This window comes from Equus caballus, chromosome 5, assembly GCF_041296265.1.
Source record: "Equus caballus isolate H_3958 breed thoroughbred chromosome 5, TB-T2T, whole genome shotgun sequence".
In the NCBI taxonomy this organism is placed as follows: Eukaryota; Metazoa; Chordata; class Mammalia; order Perissodactyla; family Equidae; genus Equus; species Equus caballus.
In genome coordinates this window covers 17,988,646-18,004,265 of record NC_091688.1, presented here as the reverse complement: position 1 = coordinate 18,004,265, position 15,620 = coordinate 17,988,646, and the positions used below count along the sequence as shown (strand labels likewise).

The 15,620-nt window shown below is 41.5% G+C and overlaps 1 protein-coding gene across 3 annotated transcripts in view; it reads right to left on the bottom strand.

Moving 5' to 3' along the window:
- Positions 1–15,620, bottom strand: part of RGL1 (ral guanine nucleotide dissociation stimulator like 1) — a 239,652-nt gene that overhangs the window by 99,958 nt on the left and 124,074 nt on the right. The window lies entirely within an intron of this gene.

Here is a 15,620-nt window from a genome sequence, read left to right as displayed (position 1 = left end):
GTGAAGCTCTGTTAACCAGTGAGGACTGTTAGGAGTGAGGAATGTCTCTAGCAACATAACACAGTTTTGTCCTTGGCCATGTTGATTAAATCATGTTGATAAATGAAGTGAGTAATTATTTAGAATTTTATTAAACTTAATTGAAAGTTATAGCTGATACACTGGCTTACTGAATCAAAATTTTCAGAGATTTTGAAAAAACTGGAAAAAATAGCTAAGACTAACAAAATTAAATTTAATAAAAATAAATATTTTCTACATTTAGATTTTTAAAAATCAAGTCTCCAAGTATAGGTTAAATGAGGCTTAGTTGAATTATTTAATAACTATTAATTGTTTCAGAGTATACAAACTAAAAAGACCAAGGAATCTTGGCTGAATGTAAGTCACGAATACAACACATTTGCAAAGGGACCTAATTTAAGTTCCCTGTGTGAACACTAATATTAAAAAGAACCATATAAGACTGCCAATATTCAACCTTTTTTAACTTACAAATATGGCAATCTTATACAGTTCAACTTAATAGAAGATTACATGTGGTGTCATAAGAAAAGTAAAAAGTGCCTTGGAGTTCAGAAAAGGATAATTCACCACCATTTGGGAGACTGGAGTGAATTCACGGAAGAAGGGCATCTGAGCTGGAATTTGAGTGATGGACATTTCAGACAGAGGCGACAGTGGGGAAAAAGACCCTAGGACAGGAAAGTAGCCTAGTTAGATCAAAGCATGAAGGATATAAAGGGGAAACACAGGTAATAACACTAGAGAGGGAGTTCGGAACTAGACTTTGGAGGCCCTCAAATCCACTGGGATAAGCACTCCAGAATTCTGCAAGTTGCCTTCAAACACCAAGAAGAATATCTGGCACATAGTGGGAGATCAAATTTGAATAAGTGAATAAATGAATGAACTATTTGTGATAAATACAGAACAACAGGAGGTCAAAACAAACACAGCTCCCGATTGCCAATTCAGACCGTCATTGCAATGAGAGTACTTTTCATCTACAAGCAATGCTGAAGATCATTTAGTCTAACTCCCTCAAAAATTCTGGGTGACTACCAACAGGACTGGAAATACTCAAGCAAAATAGAGGCAAAAGGCTGCCTGGCCCTCTGCCAGTTCCTAGGGTAATCTAATTCACCAGGGCAAAATCTCCAAAGAAGATTTCGGTTCAATAACTCTGAAATATTGTGCTTTTGGACTCTTTCCTGAAAATGAATGCCATCTAAGTCTACAAGTTTCAGAAATAAATGTTTGGTGGCTTTTGTGGGCAATTGTTTTTAAAACATCAAGCACGTCTAAGGTATAATTTTAAAGAATCTGGCTCCAGGAGAAAAAGCTGAAGCATTAGTCACATGTTTTACATTTCTTACTCTTGCCTGCCAAATTGTTTTTTTTTTTTTTAATTAAGAAAGGAAAAATGGGTCAGCCCAAAAGAATTTTTACAACTGTCAGAATAAATACAAGGCCTATGCAACGCCATAAACTTCATTTTGGGAGCCTTTCTAGCCCTCTCTCTGTGGCTTCAAGTGTCCTTTATTTAGAACCCAGCCACAGGCATTGCCCTGTGACTGCCCCGGTGTCTTGCGTGCTGTCAGGTCACGTCTTCTGTCAGGAGGGAAGAGAACTGGTGTGATTCTAGATTAGATACAGCCTGTGCTGATTTCAGCAGGACACGTGGGTGGAGGATCTTAAGGGTCAAAGGGAACCCTTGTCCCACCCAGTTTGACTCCAAGGTCATTAAGAAACCATCCTGCTTCTTAGAAAGTATCACCGCCCATGAATTCTGACGAAGTCTTGAAGAAGCAACTAATCAGACAAAAGTCACTCCTGGACTCAAGGGGCACTTGAGTGCTGACCACAGTGTCCTGTTGACAGATCTGCTGCCATCCTTACACCCTTCACTCTGGGAGTCTTCTGAGCAGCTGCTGCTTTTAGGATCAGCACCGATGCTCAGGTTTGCTTCCATGCAGAGTCTAGTTTACTTGAAGAGTTCCAGAAGTGCTTCCACCAACCAGACCTAAAATCTCTATGGTGTTCCTAGCACCAACCTGCCCTCTGACAGAGCAGCCCAGGCCTTCTGGCAGTGCTTTAGATTAAGCTGAACCTAGAACAGTGATTTTCAAACTTTTTAACTAGGATTCACGGCAAAAAGAAAAGATACATTTTACACATGACTCAGTACACACACGTACATATTTAAAACAAAAATGTTCACAATAGTGCTAGTCTGATATTTTGTATTCCTTTCCATTCCAATGTTAAAATAGCGATTTTTGATCCAATAAACTGATTTCAGAACCTAACAATAAATTATATCCGGCATTTTGAAATGCAAGGCCCTAGAGCAACAATGCCCAATAGAAACATAATGCCAGCCACAATATGTACTTTTATTTTATTTATTTATTTATTTAGCTGAGGAAGATTCACCCTGAGCTAACATCTGTTGTCAATCTTCCTCTTTTTGTATGTGAGCTGCCACCACGGCATGGCCACTGACAGAAGAGTGGTGTAGATCCACGCCCAGGAAGTGAACCCAGGCTGCTGAAGCAGAGCGCACCAAACTTAACCACTAGGCCAGTGGGGCTGGCCCCCGTAATTTTAAATTTGTTAATAGCCACATTTTAAAAAAAAATAAAAAGAAACAGGCGAAATTAATTTTAACAATATATTTTAACCCATTATATCAAAATATTATCATTTTAACATGTGATCATTATAGAAAATCACTGAGCTATTTTATGTTATTTTCTTCATGCTAAGTCTTCAAAATCTGGCATGGATTTTACATGCACAGAACGTTTCCATTCGGACTAGCCACATGTCAAGTGCCTGACGGGCACAGGTGGCTAGTAGCTACCACGCTGAACAGTGCAACCCCAGAGACTTGTGGTCCCACGTCCCCCAGAGCAGCAGGACCCACAACGGTGTCCGGCAGTGAAGGAGGGGGAGCCATTCACATTCACTCACGTGCCCTCCTCCCATATTGTACTGTCAGGCTCCTCAGAGCTCCACAGCCCTGATAAGCGGTGGGAGATTTCACAAGCAGAAGGACAGAGATGAGGCTTGTCAACCCATAATAAGCATTGTCACCTTGAAACTCTTCAAACACAAAGTCCAAACCCATTCTTTTGTCTGTGACGACAGAAAAGTAACAAATGTCACAAAAGATTCAAACTAGAAAGTAACTTCGAGAAGTTATTCTGAAAGATATATCTTGCTGATTACAAAACTGAATAAATAGCCTGACTGCAACTGTGTTAAAATGTGCGCCTCTGAACAAAGACTGGAAGATAAAAAGTTTTAAAGAGCTGTGTTATGCCAGGAGGATTATGGGTGATTTTTTTCTTCTGTTTTAAAAAAATATGCATAATATTGTTGCATCACTCATTTAAGAATAACGTTGCTTAAAAACTGTTCTTCCTTCTTTTCCAAAGCAAACATAGATGCCATTGAATCCCTACACAAAGCAAAAGATAAGGAAAGTGTGCTCTGACAAAAGGCAAGGAGGAGCAGCAACTGTCAGGAAACTTGATTTTGACAGAGCTGATTACAGGGACAATCTGAATGAAAACACCTAACAACAGCTAGAATTCTGAAAACTTCCAGCATTGGCTTTCCGTTCTGCCTGAAGCAGAAATTTAAGGGTTAAAAACGTCAGACCACAAAGCGGAGGAAAGTTTGGGAGGGTAAGAGAACAAAGGGAGTTGAGTTTTACTAAAGAAAACTGAAAAGCATACAGATAATACTATGTCAGACAATAACATATGATTTATGTCACTCATTTTTAAGTCCTCTTTTGCCAGTGGACCCTGGGAAGAGGCGCACACCCCTAAAAAAGTACCCCACACAACAAGCCCATCACAAAAATCTCAGAGAAGAAGCTTCATTATTCTCTGCATAACCTTAGTGGTTATGTGTATGGAGGGTGTCAGGTCCCTTTACAAAAATGTGTTATACAAAGCAAAGCCAATTGGCTTGATACTGGGTTAACACAAGCTTGAAGCAAATTGTAGCCCTCAGATATAGGATATAATAAGATATGTGAAAACCCTAAGTAAAGTAACTTTGGAATCCAAAGCAGAAACTGGGTTCCAGAGGTCTATCCTTGACCCATGACTCAAACCGACACATCACTAAGAAGCTTATGGATTAACTGTGAACACCATGTCATCTCATCTATAGAGGTCACCATCATAGATAAGTCAATTTTCATAAGATCAGGAAACGTGTAGATCAAGTGATGATGACAAAAATGAGGCAAAGGCAGCATTCTCCTTTTTTAATTGTCATTAATTGAAGTATAAAATATAATTTAAATCTAGCTTACTTGTTCAGTATTTTCTTTTTTTAAAAAAAAAAAGGAGATTTACAACATTACCAAATGGCCAAAAAAAATGTTCTTAAGATATATGTTTTATAACAGAGATAAAGCCAATTTATGAGATGCTTACAACTGACTATGGCTGAGACACGGTCCCAGATGATAGGAATACAAAGATTGATTAAATATGGTCCCTGCCCTCGAGGCACTCAAATGAACACGGCAAAGAGAAACATTAAAAAAAAAAAACACGTTACGCTGCGATAAGTACTATAATAGAGCTTTTGGTAAAGTGCTAAGGAGACTCAGATAAAAGGGTAATTATTCCAGAAAGGGGATCAGGAAAAGCAGAAGAGTAAAGATGCCACTTGAGCTGGGATGTGAAAGGTAGGGAGGAGTTCATCAGTCAATCAGTGAGCAGAAAGCACTGCAGGTGACACCATGGCACAAGCAGTGACAGAGGAAGAGAGAGCTGCATAGATACATGGACTTCACTAGGGATAATGAAATCTACAACTCTAGATTCTCAACTAAGAACAGCGCTAGTTCTTTTCATGGAGACATAACCATAGGGAGCTGGAGGGAAATCTTTTAAACCTCCTTCTGCCACCTAAAAGAGTGCCAGCAACCCTGCTGCTCTGTTAGCATAACAGGGAGTTCAGGTTAGGGCTGGGGGCTGAAATCAGAGCTGCTGCCATCAGCACTTTCCAGGGCCAGTCATCTAAAGTTTTACGAGCCTTTATCCCTCAAGCAGACACTCTTTTGTGGATTGTCTAGGTCAACATTGGATAGAAAAGTCATTTTTGTAAAGAATATCATAATCCTCCAATTCTAACCAAAGAACGTTCATGAAGAAACACTTTAATCAACTTCAGCTCCCTGAGAAACACTTCTGTGGGGGCAAAACGGCAGCAGATCCTTCCGGGAGACCCCGAGCAGCACAATGGCTGAAAGCCGGCTCCTGGGGCTCAGTGGATCATGGCATCATGGCTGTGCACATAGATGCATGTTAAACACGCGCCTGAGTCAGTGTATAAGAGCCATTTCGCCTTTAGCACCACACACAGAGTCAGCAGATGCAGAGAAAATTCAGTGTTTGCTGGTAACACTTAACGTGAGCAAATCACTTATTCAGCATCTTTGTACAAGAGATTCAATTTTCACTTCCAGCTCCGAGTACAAGGGTCATGAGCCCAGTAAGTCAGCTTATACTGAAAGAAGAGGCACAAATAACAGGGAATGGATGCAGGGGTTCAAGGATCTTGAGTAGGAAAAGATCTTAAGATGCTCAGGGGGGACACTATATGAATAGAAGGAAGGTCAGATTCGTGGGCACACAGCCAGAGACCCTGGAGACTATTTTTAATCCAGAAGAAGGACAGGAAGGAACAGGAACAAAAAAAGGAACTCACAATGGAGAAATGGAAAGCAAGAAGGAAGCAACTATAATAAGGAAATGGAAAGACGGTGAGAAAAATAGGTCTTAACACGAAATTGTATTCCTAACAGGAAAGCGAGGAATGCTGTAAGAAAGGGCTGAAAGAGAGAAGAAAACACAGAAAGCAACAATAGGACTACTCAAAGGAAGTATTTTAAACGTCTACATCTTATGAGGGTCAGTGTGGGTCGGTTGGTGACATTCTTGCCTCTGGCATTAGGTCATGAGTTCAAGTCCCACATCAGGATTTGGCCTCCAACCAAGCTTTGATTTCCCCAGCAGCTCTGGAAGGCTGGGAGCACTTTCCATTCCTTGCTGCATTAACTTTACCACCTTTCTCTGCAACAAATTAAAAGTACCAGAAAGAAAGGGAGAATCAAAGAGAATTAGTAGCCATTACCTAAATTAAAAAACAATATATTGGAAAGAATAAGAAAAGAAAGAGAAAGTAGAAAGCTTTCACATGCAAGATATTCACTGCATCTGTCTTTAGAATCCTGTAAGCATGGGATAATTTTTCCCACCTCCAATCTAGAGAGAGAAGCCTGTTTGCATTCTCAGTGCACCTGGAATACCAGTAGTGACACTGGCGGTGGCAGAGGAAACACTACTCCTTGATGAACATGAAGCTATAGTTAAGTAATCAGCAAGTGCAAAGAAAAAAATGTAGAGAAGATTCCCTCTGGGATGAGGGAAGAAAGGCAGGACTAACAAACAGACCATAGGCCCAACAAGCACTGAGGTGGTGAGGAGAGAGAAGGAAAAAGAAAAAAAGCCTTTAGGTTAAATAACAACGATAAGAATATTTTTATATTAGTATAATAATTTACGTATTAAAAAGTATTTGTATATACATTAACTCATACGATCCTCACAAAACCCAAAGGCAGGAGGAAAAGCAGGTATTATCCCCATTTCACAGGTGAGGAAACTGATGATTTTAAAAGCCACATGACATTCCAAACGTCACAACCTCAGGAGCAATTCAGCGCATTCCTTGTTTGGAGCTCAAGTATTGCATTAACTAACCAACATGCAGCATAGGGAGAAATTTTATCTTTAATTTAACTTATATGGTTTCATCCAGAAATTGACATTTATGGCGCAAGCACAATTTGCTAACATCCTAAATTATGGCCCATGAAGAAGGATCAGTGTAACGCTTACCAAGCAATTTTTAGAAAAACTGTTTCCTACCCTCCCATTTTTCAGTCAGAAATAGAAAATATAGAAGATAGAATATAGCCCATTGATAAAATATTTTTTGAAGCATAAAAATGAAACACCAACAGGGGCTGGCCCCGTGGCCGAGTGGTTAGGTTCGCGCGCTCCGCTGCAGGTGGCCCAGTGTTTCATTGGTTCGAATCCTGGGCGCGGACATGGCACTGCTCATCAAGCCACGCTGAGGCAGCGTCCCACATGCCACAACTAGAAAGGACCCACAACGAAGAATATACAACTATGTACCGGGGGGCTTTGGGGAGAAAAAGGAAAAAAAAAATAAAATCTTTAAAAAAAAAAAAAAAGAAACACCAACAAATTGACTATATAGGAAACTGAAGGAATTTGAAATGCAAAATATTGGAGCCCAAGCAATAATTCTCTTCCACTGTACAGGCAGCCAGACAGAAAGAACACAACAATGGATATTACTCCTAATAAACAAGGACTACTAAACCCCGCCATGGCCCTTCCTCCCAGATGTGCTAAATGAGAAAGTGACGCAGGAACATGCCTTAAAGCCTTGCTAACGCTGTTTCTTAATCAAGCAATCTGGTTTACATACAACCCCAAGCTTCAGGGGGCACGTGCAGGGAAGGCCCCCATGCTTCTGCAAGGTTCCACAGCAGGGTTTAACGGAGGGCCAGACAGTGGGGTCCTGATGAGAGCCACCACTCAGCGAGAGCATGCGTACCACACCCTGGGCACTGTGCCAAGCACCTTACACACATAACTCCTTCACCTCCTTTACGGGTGAAGAACTCACACTTAGAGAGGTTAAGTAACTTCACAGCTCAAGCCCACACAGCTCACATATTGCAGAGTAAGTTGTGAATTCAGGCCTGTCTGGCTCCAAAGCGCAGGCGATGGACCAGTGCACTAGGTCGCCCCCCACGTCCTGAGCTCCTGCTGGAAATACCCCCGAAAAGGAAGAGCAACCAGGAGTTGCCAGCTCCTGTGAAGGCTCTAACTGAGGAGAAACAACCGTGCGCTAATTCTCCAGCCAGGCCCTGATGGCTCTGGGCCCCGTTAAGACTTAGTTAAGTCATTTTTAAAATAGATATGCTCATTGTGTCGTGTCATTAGGAGGAGTCAACATTTGGATAGAAAATAGCAAATGTTTTCCCTATGCTTCACAAACTAACCAAATGATTTCCTGAACTTTCTATTTAGGAGTATCAGTTATCTCAATAAAAAAATTCTCAAGTGTTGCAATTTTAATGGGAAAGGCATGACTATAAAGCCTTTTATTTTCAGCCAATGTCTAATCCAGTTTCAATTATTTTTACCTATATCCATTAAATTTTCTTTTGTTAGGTAAAAATTATCCACAGATTCTAGCTCCGTCACTGGCAGTGACAGAAGTTACGGGAATGAAAATGGCATAGAACACAGAAGAGGTGCTAGCAAGAGCGCTGCAAGGGGCCTCAGCTGATATTACTGACCAAAGACATCCTACTATTAGCAGAAAAGGTTTGTTTTTGGTCTTTAAATTATCTTTAGAATTATGAAACTGGAAGGACTCAGCTTTGGCTTCACTTCTATAGAAGATGAAAATGGGTATTTAAATCAGCAGGAAACGAAATACAGGAAAAAGTTGAATTGCTCGGTTCTTTGCTGAAAAGAGCAAACAAACAGAAAACGTCTGGAGGAGTTTACACAGGAGAAGATTAACTGTGTGGAAACGAATTCAAATGAATGGACCACAGATGGCACAAGCAATTAAATGCTAGCAAATGTAGGGTAATGAGTCTCTCAGGGTGAAAAAAAAGATAGAACCACCATCAACACACCATCCCACCCCCAACCGTCGCCATTATTACCCTTAGAAGTCACACACTGCATGACATAAAGGAGAAGATGGCTTTGAGGAAGCAGGCCAGGCAGAACCCCCAATCACGGGGACACAATACACAGGCACATTAGTGAAAAGCCACAGGTACTTCTACAACGTTAAGCCAAAAGGATGAGTGGTATATAACACGACTCTCTCTGCACAAGACTAACGGAGCTTCCTCCGAGGCAGTGTCTCCTACCCGACGCTGTAAGCGTGTCCTACCTGTATTCCTTCCTCTGTTTGCATTTTTTAAAACCGAAGATGGCTGCTAAACAGAGGAAAGTTAACCATTCGTAATAATAACACAATTAAGGGAAACCAAGCAAAACATAACAAAGTCAGGCTTTGATCCATTATATAGAGGCCATGGAGTGACATTACAACATTGCACCAAATCCTAAAAGATAAAATGTGGAAAGACATTTTAATTTAGGGTGTGTGTGTGTGTGTGTGTGTGTGTGTAAGAAAGACTGAGATTGTGGGTAACGGTAAACTAGGGAAGCATTAGATCTTACCAAATTTTTTCTTCTATACAAGTGGAGTTAGCAATCAGAGTGCGGCTCCAAGAACAGTGATGCCAGCAGCCAGGATAAATAGTGTCAGGGAGGGTTTAAAGACATTGAGTAGGGAGAGGCAAAAAGACCAGAACACCTAACCATAAAATTTCTTCTGTCCCTGACAACACAATTATAAGTTTAACTGCTGTTGTCTAAAATACAACTCTGTAATCATAGTCCTGCGGGCTCCATATTTATTCTCTCTCCGCAGCCTACAGATTCAATTTGTTTAGTTTGTAGAGAAACAGAAGACTTAAAAAGAAAAGAAAAGAAACCACCAGCTCTTCAAAGTTCTCTGGAATCTGAGAACCAAGCAGTGCTTGCTGCCTCTTTCATGGTGAGTCTAAACTGAGATTTCGTCCCTAGACTTCACACACCAGACACACCTGGGGCTGGGTATTCTGCAGGGGCTTCTGACAGGAAAGAAGGCACTTGCTAGTGTGTGTACACATGGAGGACACCTGACTTGGAAGTCTCCAGGACATTTCACTCAATGAGAAGAGGATGACGCTGACCCCAGAAAGTCAGAAGGCTTTTGACATGCTCTGTGAAACCAGGTGCCTCAGATCCACACCTGCCAGGATCTTCTCATCCTCCACGCCCACTGATCTCCCTACACTCTCCCCGCCACACGCCCTCCACTCAGGGGCTCATCCCCTTCCTCACTTCATTACCACTTTAGCCTCCTCCCCCTCTCCATGCCCCACTCTGGCGCCTTTCTACTGCATCCACCCCTCAGCTGTCAGTCATCTTTCTAAACCGCAAATCTGACCATTCCACTCTGCGTAAAGCCTTTCGATGACTACCACAAATTCCACAGCTCAGCACACCAGGTTCTCAGTGACACGGCTCCAGCCCTTCTCTCCAGCCTCCCTTCCTGTCACTAGGCATCCTTCCCTCTTCCCCATGCTGAGCCTCACATAGTGGTCCCATCTCCGGCTTCCCTGCTTTCCCTCACTGTGCCCTCTGACTGGAACGCCTGTCTCCAGTCCCTACACACCCTCCCCTAACACACAGTGCACATCTCTCGCATAGCACTGATCACACGTACCACAATATATTGTAGTTAAAGTTTCTGTCTCCCCTACTATCCGTCAGTTCCTTAAGAACAAGGGGTGTACTGTTTTACCTTGGATTCCCAAGATTTAACATGGTGTCTGGCATAAAGTAGGCTTTTGATGAATAAATAAATGCTATCAAAGGTCAGGTTAGCAGATTCAGACACAGGTGACAGAATCATACAAGGAGACATGCAACAGCAGTGAGGGAGATCACAGCGAATGTGTTTTCTAGCAAACGACCCAGAAACTGCCCAAAACTCCAGACTCCCAATCAACTCTGTGGAGATAGCCCCACCCAACAGCAACCCAGACTCAGCTGGCTGTGCTTCTCTAATGGAATGAGGCAACATTTAGTATCTTCCCCTAGTTAACCCATAGTTTCCTTGCTCTGTTTACAGAAATCTTTTTTTTTCTGTAAAAAGTATATCATGGTAGAAATTTAAATGTTTTACTTATTTTAGCTTATTATTGCATATTTTAACATAAAATGCATAAGATAGTCACTCTAAGAGTCTGATTATTTAGAATGGGGAAGTGTAAAAGGACATGCATGCCATAGACAAAGGACACTAAAATAAGTGGGATGGGGCAGTGACAAATTCCAGCTAAGCGCTAAAGGGGAAAGGCACAGTCTTTACCTTATTGCTCTCTTTTTCTTTCTAAATTTAAAACTCCAAGAAACTTTTTCTTTATAATTTCACAGGAATAGGAATGAAATATGTTTACAATATTGATTTAACAGAATGTATACTTTAAGTATCAGGAGTTAATGTGCCTCTTATATTTAGGCTGTAATGTATTTGCTGGGGGTAGACATGTATTTTACACTCAATCGAGTGTCCCCTGGACTGCCGAACTGAAATGAATATTCTTGATGATATGCTAAGTGTCTCTTACTCAGATCCCAACAGATTTTGAAAGCAGTGAAAGGACCCAACTTAATAACCATGTCTCAGGCAATTGAAATCTACTCTATTTTCTTGATTGGTGTAGGCTACCATATTATTGGATTATTTCAGAAACACGTTCCCAAGGTCAAAATGAAAAAACACCAGTTGGTTCATTTAGAGATGGTTGCTAAATTTTTTAATTTATTTTCTAAAGCCTAAATTAAACATTCCAATAAACAAGAATAATGCAACCCAAGGGCCTGTTTTCCTAGATGAAAACAAGGATGATCAACTGTAAACTAAGGGCTCCTCTAGGCTTATCTCCTTACCATTCTAAAATCCCGCTCCTGGGCTTTCCCATCACACGTAACTAATGCTTGCCAACACTTTTTAACTCGCGCATAGCCGTTCCTTCTTCGACATTCAGCAATAAGACAAGTACAGTTGGACTTCTTGCATTTAAAAGGCACTGGGGAATTGTCTGGTTAATTCACTGCCATGAATGTTTTTGTTAAAATGAATAATCACTACCTTTCTTTGTGCCCTGCTTTGTTCCAGAAAGGATGTGAGATAGCTATAATCATTACCTAATTGATTTTTCTCGCTCCCACACTCCCCTCCTCTTTTTTATCAGCTAACACCTTCATGCTGATTTTGTTTTAAATAAGGAGCAACCATACATCGACATTTATCAAGACAATATTAGTCCCCCAAAAAGGGATGAACCTTGATCCATTCATTCAACAAATATTTATTGGGTTTCTGCCAACTAGATGGCCACAGTCCCCCCTCACCAAGCTTACAGTCTAGTGGGGGACACAAATGAACAGGCAATTACAATAGAGTGAGGTAAATGCAAGACAGAGAGAGAGAGAATGCTTCTGGAACACGAAGAAGGGTACCTCCTCCAGACCTGGGACATAGAGAAGCTTCCCAGAAGTGAAGTTAGCTGAAAACTCGAGGACCTGTATGCCACTTGAAGGCAATATGGAGAGCAACGTCAGTGAAACACCTGGTAGAGTCGATCCAAATAGTGTATTCAAGGGAGAATCAACTTCTCGATCCAGGTGTGACATGTGGTTCTCTTACCACTGCACCCGTATAACCTATGGACTGGACACAATTCACCCTAAACACTAGGCTCTGTAACAGATTTCCAGTTCCTTTCATTTCTAAATGTATTCTTTCTCCTGTCTTATTCCACTATCTTTTCCAGCCTCCCAGCTATGAAGCATTTCAACTCAACCCCACATAGGGCCTATGAGGGAGACAGTGTGATAAATACAGGATGTAGGGTAGGGAGGCACTGGGGCCCCACCACAAGGACCACACATCCATGGAAGCACAGAACTGAGAAAAGCTATCTGACTATCCACTGACCATTCTACTTCCCACAAACTTCGCAGAAGTGATCCAGAACTATGATTCTGCCCATGAAGCAAATATCCGCACTTTGAACTTATCTTAGGTTTGACACATTCTTCTGGACCCTTTATCTGCCATATTCTGAAGACAAGAGAATGGGTTCTTGACACCAAAGCCCCTTCCCTAACAGTTGGATCCTTTCTCCGAGTCTATTTGAGTATTCTTCCTAAAATGGTACATTTCCAGCTTCCAGAGAATACTGCTATTTTCTTAAATCATTACTACATATCACTGTCAATGTATAACCACAATGCTGGGACCAAAGAAAAATCCTAAGTTTTGACCATTTGCTCTTGCAAAAATCACTGGACATTCTGCAAGCTAACTGAATGATTGGTGAAATTACTTTTTAATGTCTCTTCCAATCCTGAAATTTTATGATTCTATGACATAATCGGAGCCATTTTTCTTTGAGGGCTAGAGCCAGATAAAATTATCCCAGTCTAAGATATCACTGTACAGGAAAAATTGGGTCAGTACTTCAATAATCCTTGGTTTTGCAAAGTTGCCCAACATAACCTCACTGTCAATGGGCAAGGCACTGACGTGTATAAGAAAACCTGGCCTGGGCCATACTTGGTTGTATATTTTACAGTCAAAGACAGAGGGTTTTACTTCAAAAGATCAAGTGAACACAAAATTAAACAAACAAAACAAAAAAGAATGTCCTAAATGTTTTGGATTGTATGATACTTCATACCTAAGGATGCGTAATTATTTTGCTATCCTTCCCAAGTGAATCTTAATTATGTTTTGAGATCTACAAGAAAATACAGAAATTGTACTCAGTCTTTTACGCTTTTCGAATACGGCTTACAGACATGTAATGAGAGCTATGGCCGCCCTCAGGTGCTACATAACCTCGTATGCATCTTTGGTGCACCATACTTTACACATCCAAAACGGAGAGCTTATCAATAAGACTCACATCTTCATAACAAATTATCTCAACTTGTAGCTCAAGTTATCATTCAAAACATGAAGGAAAACCATATTGCTCAAGTCCTGCATCAGGTGCAACATCTAGGGGGAAAGTACACCATATGCATCCTTGCTCTTCTGAGTCAACGTTCTCTTCCATTGCTATGGAAACAGCCTTAAGGCCCCAGGCAGCTCCTCATGGCAAAGAACTAACCATCTGGGTTCCAGACCAGGCTCCACCACTTTACAGCTGTCTGACCCTGGCAAGCAATTTAACCTGTCTGGGCATTCATTTCCTGGTGTGGAAAAAAAGAGGTAATCACGATACCACCTTCCTCATAAGGTTGTTGTCATATTTCAGTAATACCCTCATGGCACCTCAATCTCTAGTTCACTCTACAACTGGTTGCTTTGAAGAATTTTTAAAGGGTTACTGGGATGTAGGAAAACAAATATAGAGAAGCCACTCAGTCCTAAAGAGAAAGGTTTTCTAATTGCTATGGCTCAATTGGTTGAGTCACATTTAATTAAGTCTGGAATTTCCAAGGACAAAAACAGAGCTTCCCAACAGGATACCTAAGACAACAAAACAAGTGGGATCAGAGCTGGAGAGGCCCTAAGAACTTGCTCTGGAGGACGGGGGTGGTAGCAGCAAACGACACTTCGCTGAAAGGAGGGGAAGAGACAGATTCCTCCATCAACTAAAAGCAATCTTTGTACATTATCTTCCCTCTCAATATTTCAGCTCTACTGCTAAATGGAGGGTGCACCAACTGTGAATTCTATATAAACTTGAGAACACTGGAAGAGGGGGGAGACAAGAGAAGTGGAGTCCAGTGAACAGGTCAGTGAGGATTACTGAATAACTGTGAACACCTAAACGGAGCATACTCTGTGTGTTTGGGACCTAGAGAGTTAACGTCTCCAGGTCCCCGTGACTTACTCATTCATTGCTATTGTGTTTGGCTAAAAGCTAAAACTGTCACCCAAGCAACATCAGTCACATTAGAAAGGGAGGAAGAACCTGGCATCAGAAAATGGAATGATCCTTTTGAAGGCGCTGGTTCAGAACTTGTGAATCATTTTGAAATACCCTGACAAGCCAAACCACATCAACACCACATTTAAATAAAATGCGTATACACAACAACCAAAAACGAAGCGATGACTTGTCAGAACTCCAGTGCTGCTTTTCCTATCAGGTCTGCTGGTGACGCATCTAACTAATTTTAAAATCATATACTGAGTAAGGCACCTACTTGATAAGTAAAGACCTCAGGTTTTCAAAGGCAAGGTTCCTTCCTACCTTTCCAGACCATACCTGCAGATGTCACTAACAGTTTACAGCCCTGGTGGGTGGCACCTCAGCCCAAAGTACAGAGCAGCAAAGGCCTGAGTTGAAGCAGCTGGGGAAGCCAAAAGCAATGAATGCCTGTGTCAGCAGACCCGTGGCAAAGGAAATCACTGCTGCTGGCCATCCTGCCTTAAACTCCAGTCATTACAAGTCACATGCTGCCTCTAGTCTTAATGTGAGGCCCTGGGCAGTTTTCTTTCCTGTCCTCCTTCATACCCCACCTTTGAATGCTGCTCAAAGTGCTCTGAATTTCCTGAAACCCAAAAAAATGCAAAGGCTTAATCTTCATTGCTCTCAACCCATCACCTGTGAAGCCTGGGTGTGGCTAGAACAAGGGCAGGTGAAACCACACCCCATCCCCTCTATTCAGCCGACCCTTATTTTCTTTCTCAAGGCTTTTTACGGCACCTCTCACTGCTCTCTCTGAGGATTACTCCTATCTCCAGATCAAGAATTCCTTCCTTCTTCTGCATGTGGATGTTTGCCCAAGTAGTGATCCTGTCGCCAAGCTTTCCATTTCTCATATCCCCTTATTTGGGATGTGTGGAAGGATCCATTAGGCGATAACAGATAACTCACGTGG